General features: G+C 43.7%; 1 protein-coding gene across 1 annotated transcript in view; it reads right to left on the minus strand.

Annotated features, from left to right (window-relative positions):
- Positions 1–1,664: 1,664 nt before the first annotated feature.
- EDEM3 (ER degradation enhancing alpha-mannosidase like protein 3) overlaps positions 1,665–13,814 on the minus strand; it is a 71,599-nt gene continuing 59,449 nt past the window's right edge. The window contains exon 21 of the mRNA XM_039484648.1: positions 1,665–1,683. The gene's annotated coding sequence lies outside the window, so the exon portion shown is untranslated. The remainder of the gene's footprint in view (positions 1,684–13,814) is intronic.

The raw sequence follows: 13,814 nt of genomic DNA on the forward strand, positions 1-13,814 counted from the left end.
TATCAGTGTCAAGGAATGGTTTCCTGAGCAAAGACGAAGCAATCACTTGTTTCAGGAACGGTTCCAATATTCCCTCCTGAAGGGAAGTCACTGTCAGTCCTCCACAATCATGGACCCATTGTCTCTTCATTACATTTTACCAGCCACCAAGGACAAGGGTCCATCTCACTCTTGAATAGTAGCCTGAAGCTCCATCAGAGCCTTATTGAGTGATGCAGACCAAATCTCAGTGAACAACTCTGCATTTGCTCAGCCTTTATGGAAGCCAAAAGCTCGGTCTGTCAAACCATCTTATTATGCAATAAAAACACCTACAGTGAGAAACACTCAACTTCACCCCAACGTGGAGACAACAAGGATCCATCTAGCTGCCTGCCTTCTAGAAGAGGCCCATTGATCATGACTAAGGATATGATTTTGGCATGGAGGTCACTGAATCCATGGCTTCCAAAGACCTCTGTGACTTCAGCCCCTGTGGCTGGGAGCTGCAGGGTCCCGCTGCCTCCCACAGTGGCAAGGAACTGTGAGGTACCCCCACCGCCTGAGGCAGCAGGCCCCCAAGATCCAAGCCACCGCAGGCAGTGGGGGTACCCTGCAGCTCTCAGCTGCCACAGGCATAGGATCCCCAGCCACGGTGGCTGGGGGACCCTGGCAGCTCCCTGGCTGCCACTGTGGGTCAGGGGGACCACTGCAGCTCCCCACCAGCCATGGCAGCTCCCCTGCCGTGGCGTGGTTTGGGGATCCCTGCAGCTCCCCACTCTAGCAGTGGCGGGGGGATTCCCGCATCACCTCACTGCTGGGGTAGGAGGACCCTGCAGCTCTGAGCCCCCATGGGTGGTGGGGGCCCCAGAGCTCTCAGCCACCCCACAGCTACCCAATCTCTTCCCATTTTGTCACAGATATTTTTAGTAAAAGTCAGGGACAGGTCATGGGCTTCTGTGAATTTTTCTTTATTGCCCATGACCTGTCCCTGACTTTTACTAAAAATATCCATGATAAAATCTTAGCCTTAATCATGACTTTAAGGGTGGTTTCCATTAGCGACCTGTGTTCTGAATTGCTGCTAACAATGAAAAAATTCTCTTTTTGACTTAGCTGCCTTATAGCAGTTTGAAAATCACCTATTTAACACAGGTGAAGGGTGTGGTAAGTTGTCAGGTGCACGGTCCAGGAGAGACATACTAGTTAGTTGGAAGCAACTGCAGTGGTCCTCCTTAAACTAGCCAGTTGCCTTGGAAAACTAAGTAACATGAACCTCAGTAGCTGAAGTAGTATAGATACTGCCTATGCTAAGTCTAGGGAACACAACAAATGCCATATAACTTTTGTAAGAAAAAATTAGCTAAATTGTAAAGATAACTGTAGTTAAGAGTGAAACTCATCCCAGCATAAGAGGACATATGCATCACTTAAGGAGCAGGAGGGGCTTAAGTGATACATAGAGTCTTGAGTGAAATATCGGAGGTGAAATGTTACTAAATGCATGCTGGGTGGTTCAAGAAACATACAAGCCTGATTTGCATATTGGCTATATCCAGTTGTCATTGTCTATTTCTGATTTAGTGGCAGGTTGCTATGTAACAAGGTAAGAATCCTGCTGTCTCTTTCCTTACTCTGTCGGATTGACTTCATTCCTCTGTGGTGTTGTGTGATCTCATTCTGGGCTCGTAGCTCTTTAAAATCCTGAAATTAATAGTGAAGGAGACACGAGTTTATTTTAAGATTGATAATAGTGACCGTTTCACCTTAACTGGTCCATTAACATGAAGCATTTTCCTGAATCTATTTTAGTCCACTGTGCTAGGCAGTGGTTGAATGTAATACAAATGAATGTTTAAGACTAATAATTAGCATCTTGAATCACTATCAAGCTTTTTTCCTTCAAAGGTTTGAACGTGTATAGCTCTGTGTTGAATAGAAAATATGTCCTTTCTGTTCAAAACATCTTGAAACACATAGGTTTAAAATGAGATCGTGGTTAAAGCCTAGATAAATACATGGCGACTGAATGAAATTTTCAGTTTCTAGCATTCTGATATTGCATCTATTAATAGCCTGTCTGAATGAGTCATATGGAGATATATTTATTCACTGAGCTGAAGAGAGCAGCTACCTAAAATAGCTGCTATGTAATTTTTTATGATGCTGTAATGCCAGTGACATCATTTTACAGAGATACATTATTGCCAAACTTAGTATAATTAATGCCAAACCTACTCTGTTATATAAAATATTTATGGAAATATCTCCTGTCCCTTGTATCGCCTTCCATTTTTCCCATAGCGCCTTCTCTATTTTATTTTCTTACCTAGACAAAATGTTTCTTGAAGCCTTTTTTCTAATTTTCCAAAACTCAGCTTTACATGTGGAAAGGATGTATAAAAATCTCCAAAATACCTCAGTATTGTCTATTATATAGATGCCACCAATGTGAAGAAGAGGGCCACATGAAAAAAATCACAGAACCATATATTAAACAGTACAGTATCTACCTTTAAGCACCTCTCCTGCACTCTGCCCACTAATTTATTTTTACCTAGTGTTGCTTCTAGTATTGCAAACCTCTGCAGAGCTTCAAACAGCTGTCGTTTAAATAAAAGCCACAAATGATGATCTTTTGTCCCAAAGAAATTTTAATTTTACCTCAATGCACATTATGAAAAATTTAATTTTATCTCAACACACAACCCAAAATACAACAATTGAGGCTGGCAAAATTCAGTACTGGAGCAGGGACTGGTTCAAGTTCTGATATCCTGTGACCCATTAGGGCTAGAAATGGTTGATTTATGCCATGGAAGAGCTGAACATTCCTAGTTCCCTAACGAGAGAGACAGCACTTGCTTCTAACCCTGGAAGGTTCCAAAGTGTTGACCTTAAAAACAAAAACAAAATCACAGTATATATAGAGACAAGCTATTTGGTAATTTATTTATTTTTTAGATTTTAAAAGTGTTATTGATTATAATTTTCTTCTTCTCTGGCCTGTACAGTTGGACTCCTGATACTCAGAGAACCTAATTTTCCAGACAGTGGGACATGAAACTCATTACCAAAACTGTTAAACCACTGTAAAACATTTGAAAAGGTCTTTCTATAAAATGTTGTATTCAGAACATATGAGGATGTGGAGTAAAGGTTGTGTTAGCACTCGTTTGGGATGGCCTGCATAATTCACTTGTGGCTTTGCCTCATGCGTCTTTCCACTGCTCCAAACTCTCCCTGCTAAAACATGTATGCAATCATCTGTTATACAGAATTTGTTGTTGTGTGTGTGGAGTATGTATATGTACATGTGTGTATGTAGGTCTAGATATATATGTGTGTAAACACACCCACACAAACACATTGTTTAGCCTTTGTTAATCTTCTTAATGTACAGCCTTCCTTGAGCCTTAAGGTCCCAATTCAGCGAAGCACTTAAATACGTGCTTACATGATTTGCTGAACTGAGGCTGGAACGAACCCTTATGTATTAGTGCCTTTGTTAGCCTTCCTATTGCATATTTCCCAGCATCCAAAGGTTAATAAAGATGAATTATCCTACATCAGTGTTTAATATCTTGATTGAACCTTTCTGTAACCATCTGTTTTACAGAGACCATTTGAGCATGACACATTTATTAACATTATTTTTTTATATATAGGGCTTAGCATGGCAATAGGACTCTTGCACCATCAAAGCCTGGCTAGGTTTCCTCCCAAAGTTCAGTCTATTGCAGAGCTAGCTGACTGGCTTCACGGGAACCAGGATCCGATTTTTCATGAGACCACCTCGTTCCGCAAGATTTGTCCACAGTGAAAGAATTCAGAGTGCCTCTCCCTTCTCTGTGTTGTACTGAAGTAATCTTTTGTTTCTATTCATAGACAGGGCAAAACCCTGTCGTCTTGTTGTTGTTGTTGTAATATTCCTCTTTTATCCTCAAGAGGATTCAATTGTTTGCTGTTGTCTCTGATGGTTTTCCATTGAAAGTTTTGAAACTTAGCAATGCTAAATAGTTGAGCCTTGCATTGCATGGCCAGTTATACAGGACTGATGACAACTCCCTCCTACTTGCATATGCCACCAACAAGACATATTACCCCTCTAGTGACTAATGTTTACTCCAAATCCATACAGCATTCTTTCAATATAACTAAATTGTTCCTTAAATATTACCCACACATGCATCTCACAATGATTACAAATCTTGACAAGTTATGAGCTTTCTGTAGCTACCTTACATGATACTCTTTATGCATAAATATCCCATAAGTTTGGTATAGTGAGTTTGTAGCATCTGAGGTGAGAGTTGTTTGCAAAGAACAGGGGACCCTTTCCCTCTGTGTCACAATCTCCCTTCCTGTTTATCACCCAGCTTCACCTCCCTGTCCATTCATACAGCAGCCGTGTGGCAGCTACAGCACTTGTTTACATGGCAAAAGTAATAGTGGGAATGAATTTGAAAGCAATCTAGTGTCTGAAAGTGAGGAAGAGGGCTAGAGTAGCAAGTGCTTTGTGAAACACCACTGATTAACCTCAGTTACTGACCCCAACATTTCTTCTGAAGCGAAGTTCCACCATGGCCAGGTTCCCATTTATTTGTAGCTTGGTGAACTAATATCCTAGAGTGAATCCCTTATCAGTTATCAACTGTACTGTACTGATTGATACATCTCGAAACTGGCTGTTTTGCCATTAAAAATTATTATCTGTTCTCTTCTATAGCACCTTTCATCTATGGACCTCAAACCACTTTTCCGGCATTAATTTAAGCTTGTAACACGTGGCGTAAATAAATATTATTGTTCCCATCTTATGGATGCGTACATTAAAGTATAAAGAGTTCAGGTGAGTTACCTATGATCTCACAGGCAGTCAGTGGCAAAGCTGGGATCCAGAATTCCTGGCTCCTAGTTCTGTGCTTTAATCACTAGATCTGCTGCCTTATTAATGTTCTCCTGTCACTGTGATCAAGTTCAGGGTTTCCTTGAGGACTCAGATGTTTTCCTAGGATTTTGACTGGAAAAGAATTTGTTTTGGTCTTTACTGGCTGATGTCTGATTACTTTGGGAATGGTGTGGTACTCTGTGAAGTAGACAGACAACCCTGCGGCTAAGTGGATGCCACATAAAAATAATTGGCTACCTTATATTTTCAGGTGTCTGACCTTGTGTGTGGTGGTCATCCCAAAACAGAGAATGAAATCACACACTGGCGGCCAGACTGAGGAGTCCCACTGGAGGGGTTTACAATCTGGCCCTGGAGCCTCTACAATTTCAGTTGTTTTGGGCAAACAGAAATACAGCTGCCTCTTCTATAGCAGATCAAGTTATTGTAATGGCAGAGAAGAATGGGCAATTTGTGACAGGAGCAGAAACCTCTTAGTTAAATAATATAGAATCATAGGACTGGAAGGGACCTTGAGAGATCATCTAGTCCAGTCCCCTGCACATATGGCAGGACTAGATATTATCTAGACATAATGGATAAAGATGTAATAGAGAATTATTTAAAAAACAAACAAACCTGAAAACACAGAAAGCTACTTCCCTTTGCAAATCTGAATTCTCAAAGGGCTAAGGGAGGCCGTTACTACACTCCATCTCTCTTACAGGCTTCAGATCTTTGGGAGCTTTTATTACTAATTTTTTGTAGGGGGAAGAACTGGAGCTTGCTCCATATTGACTTAAAGTGCTCTCTTACCAACCCCGATAACATAAAGTCCAATTCTCTGCTTGCTGCTATTGTTAAATAAACTTTTGTACAGTATCAGAACTGGGGAGTGAAAACTGAAACAGAAAGCAATTTGCCATAGGACTTTATACATCACAAATCAAAGCTGGTGATTTCCCTGTAAGGGTGACCTACTGATAAGTTGCTGAACTGCAAGAATGAAGGAAAGAGAGAGGATCACAGAGACAAGGATTGAGGGAAGAAAGAAGATATTTGTAAGGGAGATGAAGTTCAGGAGAGGTGTTGCTGGTGCTGCTCCTAGGACTCCTGGGCCTTGATCCCACATACTCTGAAGTCCAGGAAAAAACTCCCATTGACTTCATTGGGCTTTAGATCAGGCCCTTTGTCCCAGACATCACTAGTGTATTTATGATCTGAATTATGGTAACACCTACAGATCGCAGCTGAGATCAGGGCCTCGTTTGGCTAGGCTCTGTGTGGGACACACAGCAAGAGATAACATTGCCTTGGAAAACTTACAATCTCAATGGAGAAGATGAAGGGTGAACATACACACAGTGGTGAAGTGATTTGGCCACAGCAGGTTGGTGGAAGAGCCAGTAACAGGACTGAATCCCAGTCCAGTGCCCTTGCTGCCTCCCTATACAGAAAAGGAAATGGAGGCAGGGATCACTGTTCCCTCTAAGCTGTGTGCGTGTGTGCGCGCACACATCCTAAACCCCGCGCACATGGCAAAAAACCATGCACACAAAAATTTGCACACAAGAAATTTTTTGCGCACAAAGCCTGTCAAATATTAGAGGGAATGTTGGCAGGGATTATAAATATTCATACTTAGGGTGACCATATGTCCCGTTTTGGCTGGGGCAGTCCCTTTTTTAAGCCCTGTCCCGACTGTCCTAACTTTTTTGGCAAGATGGCCATTTGTCGCATTTGCTTTTGCCAACTGATCAAAAAGTAGGGTGAAGACTAGAGGGACGTGAGGAGGCAAGCGGTGACACCAGCCCTGCACAGAGGGGGAGGCAGGGCTTGGGCAAGCAGCGACAACGACAACCCCAGGCTCACACAGGATGCAGGCAGGGCTCAGGCGAGCAGCAATGCCAGCCCCCTGGAATGGGACCTTGTGCAAGCAGCTTAGGCCAGCCCCACACGAGCTTGGGCGAGTGACTGGAGCCATCCCCGCGCAAGGGGAAGTGGGAGTGGGGCTAGGGCAAGCGACTGAGGCCATCCCTGTGCCGGTGGGCCTTGGGGTAGTCCCCTTTGGGAAATATGATCACCCTATTCATACTCTGCCTCCCACTAGAGTTAGAATGGAAGGTTTTGTTTTGACTAGATATTCACTTTCCATGTGTTTGTGTTTCCAGCTGAACAATGGCCCCTTTGGGCATTGGTTCATTAGAAAGGCGTAACACACTGAGTCGTCATCACCACCTTTTTCGCCACTTTGAGCTTTCCTTTAGTCTCCTGTCCAAATAATGAATAAGACTGGCCCTGCGTATCTTGTGATATTTGACAAAATAGCTTGTATGGGTGCTGGGAAATGCACCAATCTCCGAGCATGAGAGATCCTCTCAGCTGGAAGAACTTTATGGCAGTTTTCAGTATATTAAGATACTCTTGTAATTAAGAAAAGCTACTAATCTTTCCCAGGTGAGCTAGATTCCCACACCCTTATGCCCAGGATTGTGTCTGATTGAATTACAAGGGTTTGTAATTTTTCAGATAAGAAAAAATCAGACTAGAGATTAGATTGAAACGTCCATATTCCACATTAGCATTGCTTGTCTCGTGCGATTAGCTCATTCAGCAGGACCTTAACGTAACTGCAGGGAGATGGAATTGACACATTGCAGCATCTTGAGGGGGAGGAGGGGAGTGAGCAGTGCTTTGACTCAGTCTGTGAAGCTGAAGCAGGGTAATGGAGGAGAGTAAGGGATGAGGATGCAGCTGCCTCTGTTTTGCTTTGTATTTTCAGTGGAATTTTTTTTTGAATGTTCTGATTCAAACCTCTGGTCTAGTTTCACCATCTGCTGGCTAGAACCCCCAAACAGAGCTCTGAAGCTGGTTTCCCAGTGCTACGCTGTCCCCCACACTGTTCTGACTTCAGCTGCTGAAGAAGGTTTTTAGTACACAGAACACTCTTCTTGGAGGGAGTGGATTTAAGCCTGTCCCGCTCTATAAGCAGTGAACAATCAGAGGTGCCTCAGTATTAAGTGGGGAAGGAGAGGGCAGTGTCAGGGTGAAATACAGCCCAAATCACCAGCTTTTTGATGGGCAGCTCAGCATGGCTGGGGGGCGGGAAGTGAAGCATCTCACCCTATTTTGTGGGCAGGGTTCCCTTCACGGGTGTCAAACCCCTGGCCTACATGATGAATTTGTCACCTGTGTGAGACAATCAGATTGTGCACAATCTAAACTTTTTTTTAAAAAATGCATGTTTCTGCCCCTCACAAGTGCAAAGAGAACCTGCCAACTATGAACTGAATGTAACTGAGGGAGTGATGTCTGCCTGAGTCTGCTGACAGCCTGAAAAAAATGGCTCTGAGAGGTGGGGACTCCTCTGTCTCTTTCAGTCACACTGGGATGTAAATTGTGCCGCCCAACAACAATACTTTAATGTCAACATTTGACTGTTGCATTATGGGTCATTTTAGGGGATGAAATGGAAAAGGGAGTGGCAATTGTTCCAGGGAAAGAAGAGCAGAGGGGAGACTAAAAAATGAAGAGAGAGACAATGAGGCTCCTAAAAGCAAGCGTATTTTCCTATTCAGTGACATAAACCAGTGAACGAATAAGTAATAATGGAAAGTTCAGTTATTTCAGCCTTCATCTTTGTGAAAACTTCCCCTTGACATCTGCGGGAGAGCCACTGTAGATGCATAGTCCTAAATTTATACCCTGGACCAATGAACCATAATTAGAAATGGAATTCAGTCCTTGGGACAGAATGAGTTTGACACCCTGATCTAAAGTAGCTAGGCAAGCACGCTATTCCCATCACTGTTCTATCTGGGTACCTGGGCTAGAATAGCATCAGCTGCCACTTTGCTAGAGTTTGGGGCCATTAGATCTGTGTAAACATGGCTCTGCTCCCAAATAGCCCCTCTACACCAGCCTGTTTTGGGTTCCTGCAGATCCCCATCTCCCAAAGTAATATGCAGAGGGCACAGAGGACCGCTGAATGGCTGCTCTGCTAGTGCCCGCCTCTGCAGGTGACTTGTTTAGTGTGAACGTCCTTGTTTAGCCCTTCAGTGTGGCTATTTCACCCACAGAATCTTCTCTCCTTGTGTGGAGTAAGTAGGCTGAGTGTATCTAGTTAACATTCACCCCGACTGACCCACTGTTGTGCTGCTGTTTCATCTCTATTCATCTCCCTATTGTTCCATCAAGTTTTGTGGCCAATGCCCTGCCAGCATTTTCATATCTTGATTCCAGAGTGAGACTGAGCAGAAGGCTGTGTGCTTGCCTGTTAGGCTCCCCACCCGCCCATGTAGCATAATGGAATAGTGGCTTGTTGCTATTTCCAAATTCTCTGAAAAGAAACATCCTCTTAACACTGGGGTTAGTTGTTTTGAAAATGTTACGGACTCCTCATGCTCTGGCTGTTTATCAGACTGCAAACTTTTCCCCACTGTTTCTGAAGAAATAATCCCCTAGCCCCATCTCTGTCACATACCCCTCCTCACTCCTCTTTCTCTCCCCTTTGGGTAAATTTTTTTAACTAATTTTAATCCGCCCTCTCTTTCTGAGAAGCACAGGTTTGTGTACGAATCTTGGGCAGATTTCTTAATTTGAGGGCCTCTGAATATTTTTCTTCCTATCTTACTTTGGCATGTTGCTTTATTTCCATTTCTGTCCATCCCTGATAAAACTCTGGGCTGTCAGGCTTTCAAAAAGGCTGTTTATGTTGAAGCAGTTTCACTGTCTCCCCCACATTGGCGTATTAACTCTGTCTGTGACTACGTTACTTTGAGCTATTTCTGATCGCTGGTTTCTTTACATAATCTTCCTAGTGCAGCCTCTCTTTACTACACATTATCCCCATGTGTGCAGTTTGCTTTTCTCCATGCACTAGTTGTTCTAATAAGTTTGATACTACTACTTTATCTGAAGTCCAGCTTCAGCACCACAAAACCAATGATGTACCTGAGATGCATCACTGATCTTTTCATGCTCTGGACAGACGGCTTAAACGCCATCATAGATTTCCATTAAACTCTCTCTGGAACACTCGCACACCGGCACCTACTTCCTGGACACCACAGTCAGCTTCAGCAATGAAATCCTACAGACAACCATATACAAGAAACCCATGGATCACCACACCTGCCTTCACAGATCCAGTAACCACCCCAGACACACCAAGAAATCTGTTATCTATGGCCAGGCATTCAGATACCAAAAATATTCTCCAAGGAGAGAGTTTGGGTTACACACCTTAACACACAAAACCATCTTCACCAAATAAGGACACTCCACCAGAAAAGTAGATCACATCATGGATCAGCCCATCCAAATACCCCAAGAAAACCTGATTCATTATATAAATAACGCCCCCTCTGACCTCACGCCCCTAGTTGTCACCTACCACCCCACACTGGAATCCATATGGGGTATCATCAAACAACTACAACCAATACTTGATGGGGAGCCCATCCTGAATGAAATCTTTCCTGATTCCCCTCTTCTGGCCTTCAAACAACCCCCCAAGTTCATCATCAGAAGCAAGCTCCCCACAGACCAGGATACACCAACCTAGAGCGGCACCAGATCCTGGCAGAACAACAGATACAAAACCTGCAGATGTATCTCCACTGCTACAATGGTCAACACCCCCCACACCTTTCAAGATCCATGGGTCCTACACATGCCTATCACAACATGTGGTGTACCTCATCCAGTGCACTAAATGCCCCAGTAACAACTATATGGGTGAAACCAGACAATTACTACGCTGTCAAATGAACTTCCACAGGACAATGATCAAAGACAAAAACACTGTATCACCTGTGAGTGAACACTTTTCACAAAGCGCTCTTTCTGTTTGACCTATGAGTCCTCATCCTCAAAGGAAACCTGCACAACACTCAATAGATGAGCCTGGAAGCTTAAATTCATAACTCTGTTGGACACCACAAATCATGGACTGAACAGAGACAGTGGATTTATGGCTTATTACAACAGTCTATAACCCACAAACTCCCATTTTTGTCCTATGACTGCAGAGGTGTTAACTCTATCTTGAATGGTCCCTTAGAACAGGGGGTTCTCAACCGTTTTCTTTCTGAGCCCCCCGCACCTCACCTCTCCGACATGCCATAAAAACTCCCTGGCCCACCTGTGCCACAATAAAGGGTTTTCTGCATATAAAAGCCAGGGCCGGTGTTAGGGGGTAGCAAGCAGGGCAATTGGCAGGGGCCCCTGTGGTGTGGGGCTAAGTTGCTCAGGCTACTGCTTCAGCCCCAGGTGGCGGGGCTCAGGGCCCTGGGCTTCATTCCCAGGCAGTGGGGCTTCGGCTTTCTGCCCTGGGCCTCAGCAAGTCTAACACTGGTCCTGCTTGGCAGACCCCCTCAAACCTGCGTGCAGCCCCCTGGTTGAGAACCACTGCCTTAAAATATGTGTTAACTGCTTATGCCAGGAGTTGGCAACCTTTCAGAAGTGATGTGCCGAGTCTTTATTTATTCACTCTAATTTAAGGTTTTGTGTGCCAGTAATACATTTTAACGATTTTAGAAGGTCTCTTTCTACAAGTCTATAATGTATAACTAAACTATTTTTGTATGTAAAGTAAATAAGGCTTTTAAAATGTTTAAGAAGCGTCATTTAAAATTAAATTAAAATGCAGAGCCCCCCGGACTGGTGGCCAGGACCCGGGCAGTGTAAGTGCCACAGAAAATCAGCTCGCGTGCCACCTTCAGCACGTGTGCCATAGGTTGCCTACCCCTGGCTTATGCTAAACAACCTGTTCCACTTTGCATTTAGCTGAGATACTGAAAGTACCTTTCCAGGACCTAAAGAAGAGCTGTGTGTGGCTCAAAAGCTTGTCTCTCTCACCAACAGAAGTTGGTCCAATAAAAGATATTATTTCACGCACCATGGCTCTCTAACACACTGGGATTGACATGGCTACAACCAAACTGCATACAGCTTTAGGTGGTCGATTGTTGCTGTGTAATAATAGCAGTAAGCCTCCACTGGTCATCTGATGGGTTCTTGGCGGGCGCTCTTATCCCTATAACCCATATAATGACATGAGGAGGCATTTCTGAGCTGCCTTTCCTTCTGAATAGTACGTTTTCCTCTCCATAAACATCAGGTCGCTCTAGAAGGAGAATTCTCACTGTGGGCTTGGAAGGCACTGAGCACCCTCCACTCTGCTGAGGTCAATGAACATCTGGCAGGATCTGAATAAAATGCAATGGCTCTTTTCCTTGTGTGTGTCTTACCAGGCTAGGTGGATAGCTATCCTCTGAAGGGGTATTTGGCATTTAGAGAATTGTTTTTCTTCTCTCTGTTTCGTACCTGATGGCTAATGGGCCTTTAAATAAATGAATTTTATGCTTATGGGAAAATCTCCTTGCCAGGAATTGTAGATTGATGGGAAGAATTCCACAATCCTCCTGGTTAGTAATGGGCCACACAGGAGAAACCTCCTCCTCTTCTAGCCAGAAGAGATTCCCTTGGCCCCAGTGAGATGCCTGGGCCTTAGTCCTCCATTTATTGGAGTTAAGGGATAGAATTTATCAGGGATGAGTCTTGCCATATTGATTCTTGGAGAAGTGCTTTTGTGAGGAGTCTGGGCACTAGTGATAGAGTTAATTGTTCCTGCCATAGGCGGATTAAATCAGGCCCATGTAATTGTTGTAAACCCCCTTCCCAATAAGGTAGTGGAATAGGTGAGGTGTTGCTGGCTAGTGGGGAGCTCATGCAGGAGTGGGGAGCTACAGCCTTGTATTCCATAGTCTTTCCTTTGTGGCACTGCCATCCCCAGTAGCATGAAGGCTTGTTTTGGGAGCAGGGTGGGGTGTGGGCACAATCTCTACCAGAGCATGTTTGGATCAGCAGCCAAAATGCACTGTGGAGAGAGGAAAGGGGAAAGATTAATTCTCTTCCAACCCTTGTGTAACCCATCTGCACAAAGCTTGTTTAACTCAGGCTTTGTGCAGGGGAGAGGGTTTGAGCCTTTGTGCCTAGACTTCTAACTGACTTCCTCACAAATTCTCCAGCTGAATCCTTGAGAATGCACCCCTTGTTTCTTTACAGGATGTTCAGTTTGTTAAATCCCCATGCAAGACTGAACAGACTGTAGAGAATTTGGAACTGATGATTAGAAAAATGCCTTCAGTGCAGAATCAAACTAGTGCCACAAATTCCACATGACTATGCATTAGTGGCTGTTCACTGGCTGTGAAAGCCATCATGTTGTCCTAGGTCTTGTGTAATAATCTCCAAAAGTTGCAGGTGTTTCAGCCAATCTTGGGGCAATTGGTTACTGATATTCAAACAACTATACGTCTCCTTCAGCACCATTTTGTACCTGTAGTAGAACTAACTATATTAAGCTGCACTCTTATACTATCTTCCTAGTGTTAGTATTCTAAAATTACAAAATGACGTCTCCTTTCAGAGGAGAAGTGTGGCTAGTAGTTAAAACAGAGCATGGGGAATTGGGAAGTCTGCCTCCCATTCCCACCACAACATGCTGCATGATATTTGGCGCTAACTCATCTCTGCCAGCATACCCATCTGTTAAATAGGTAGGTTGAAACTTACAGATCTCAACAGCCTGACCGTTCTAAAGGCCTGAGATCCAGCAAGCTGCTGGGCACCTTCAACTCGCATTGAAGAAAATGCATGTTGAGGGCTCCTAGCACATTCCATGAGCTGGCCATACATCAAGTGCTAATGAAGTATGATTTTTGTAGACTGCATTTTATAAGGAATTTTAGAGTTGGTCCTTATTTTTGAATTCAAATGTATGAAAGTTTAGTGCAAGCTAAAGGGTATATTCTAGATGAAATACAGAAAATTATCCCTAAGTAATCTAAACATCTGACTTAAAATGATAAACATTTTAACTGTTGGAATTGTGGCTGTCCATCTGTTAAGAGGTAAGTGATGTGCGAGACACAATGTG

This window comes from Mauremys reevesii, linkage group 8, assembly GCF_016161935.1.
Source record: "Mauremys reevesii isolate NIE-2019 linkage group 8, ASM1616193v1, whole genome shotgun sequence".
Taxonomy (NCBI): Eukaryota; Metazoa; Chordata; order Testudines; family Geoemydidae; genus Mauremys; species Mauremys reevesii.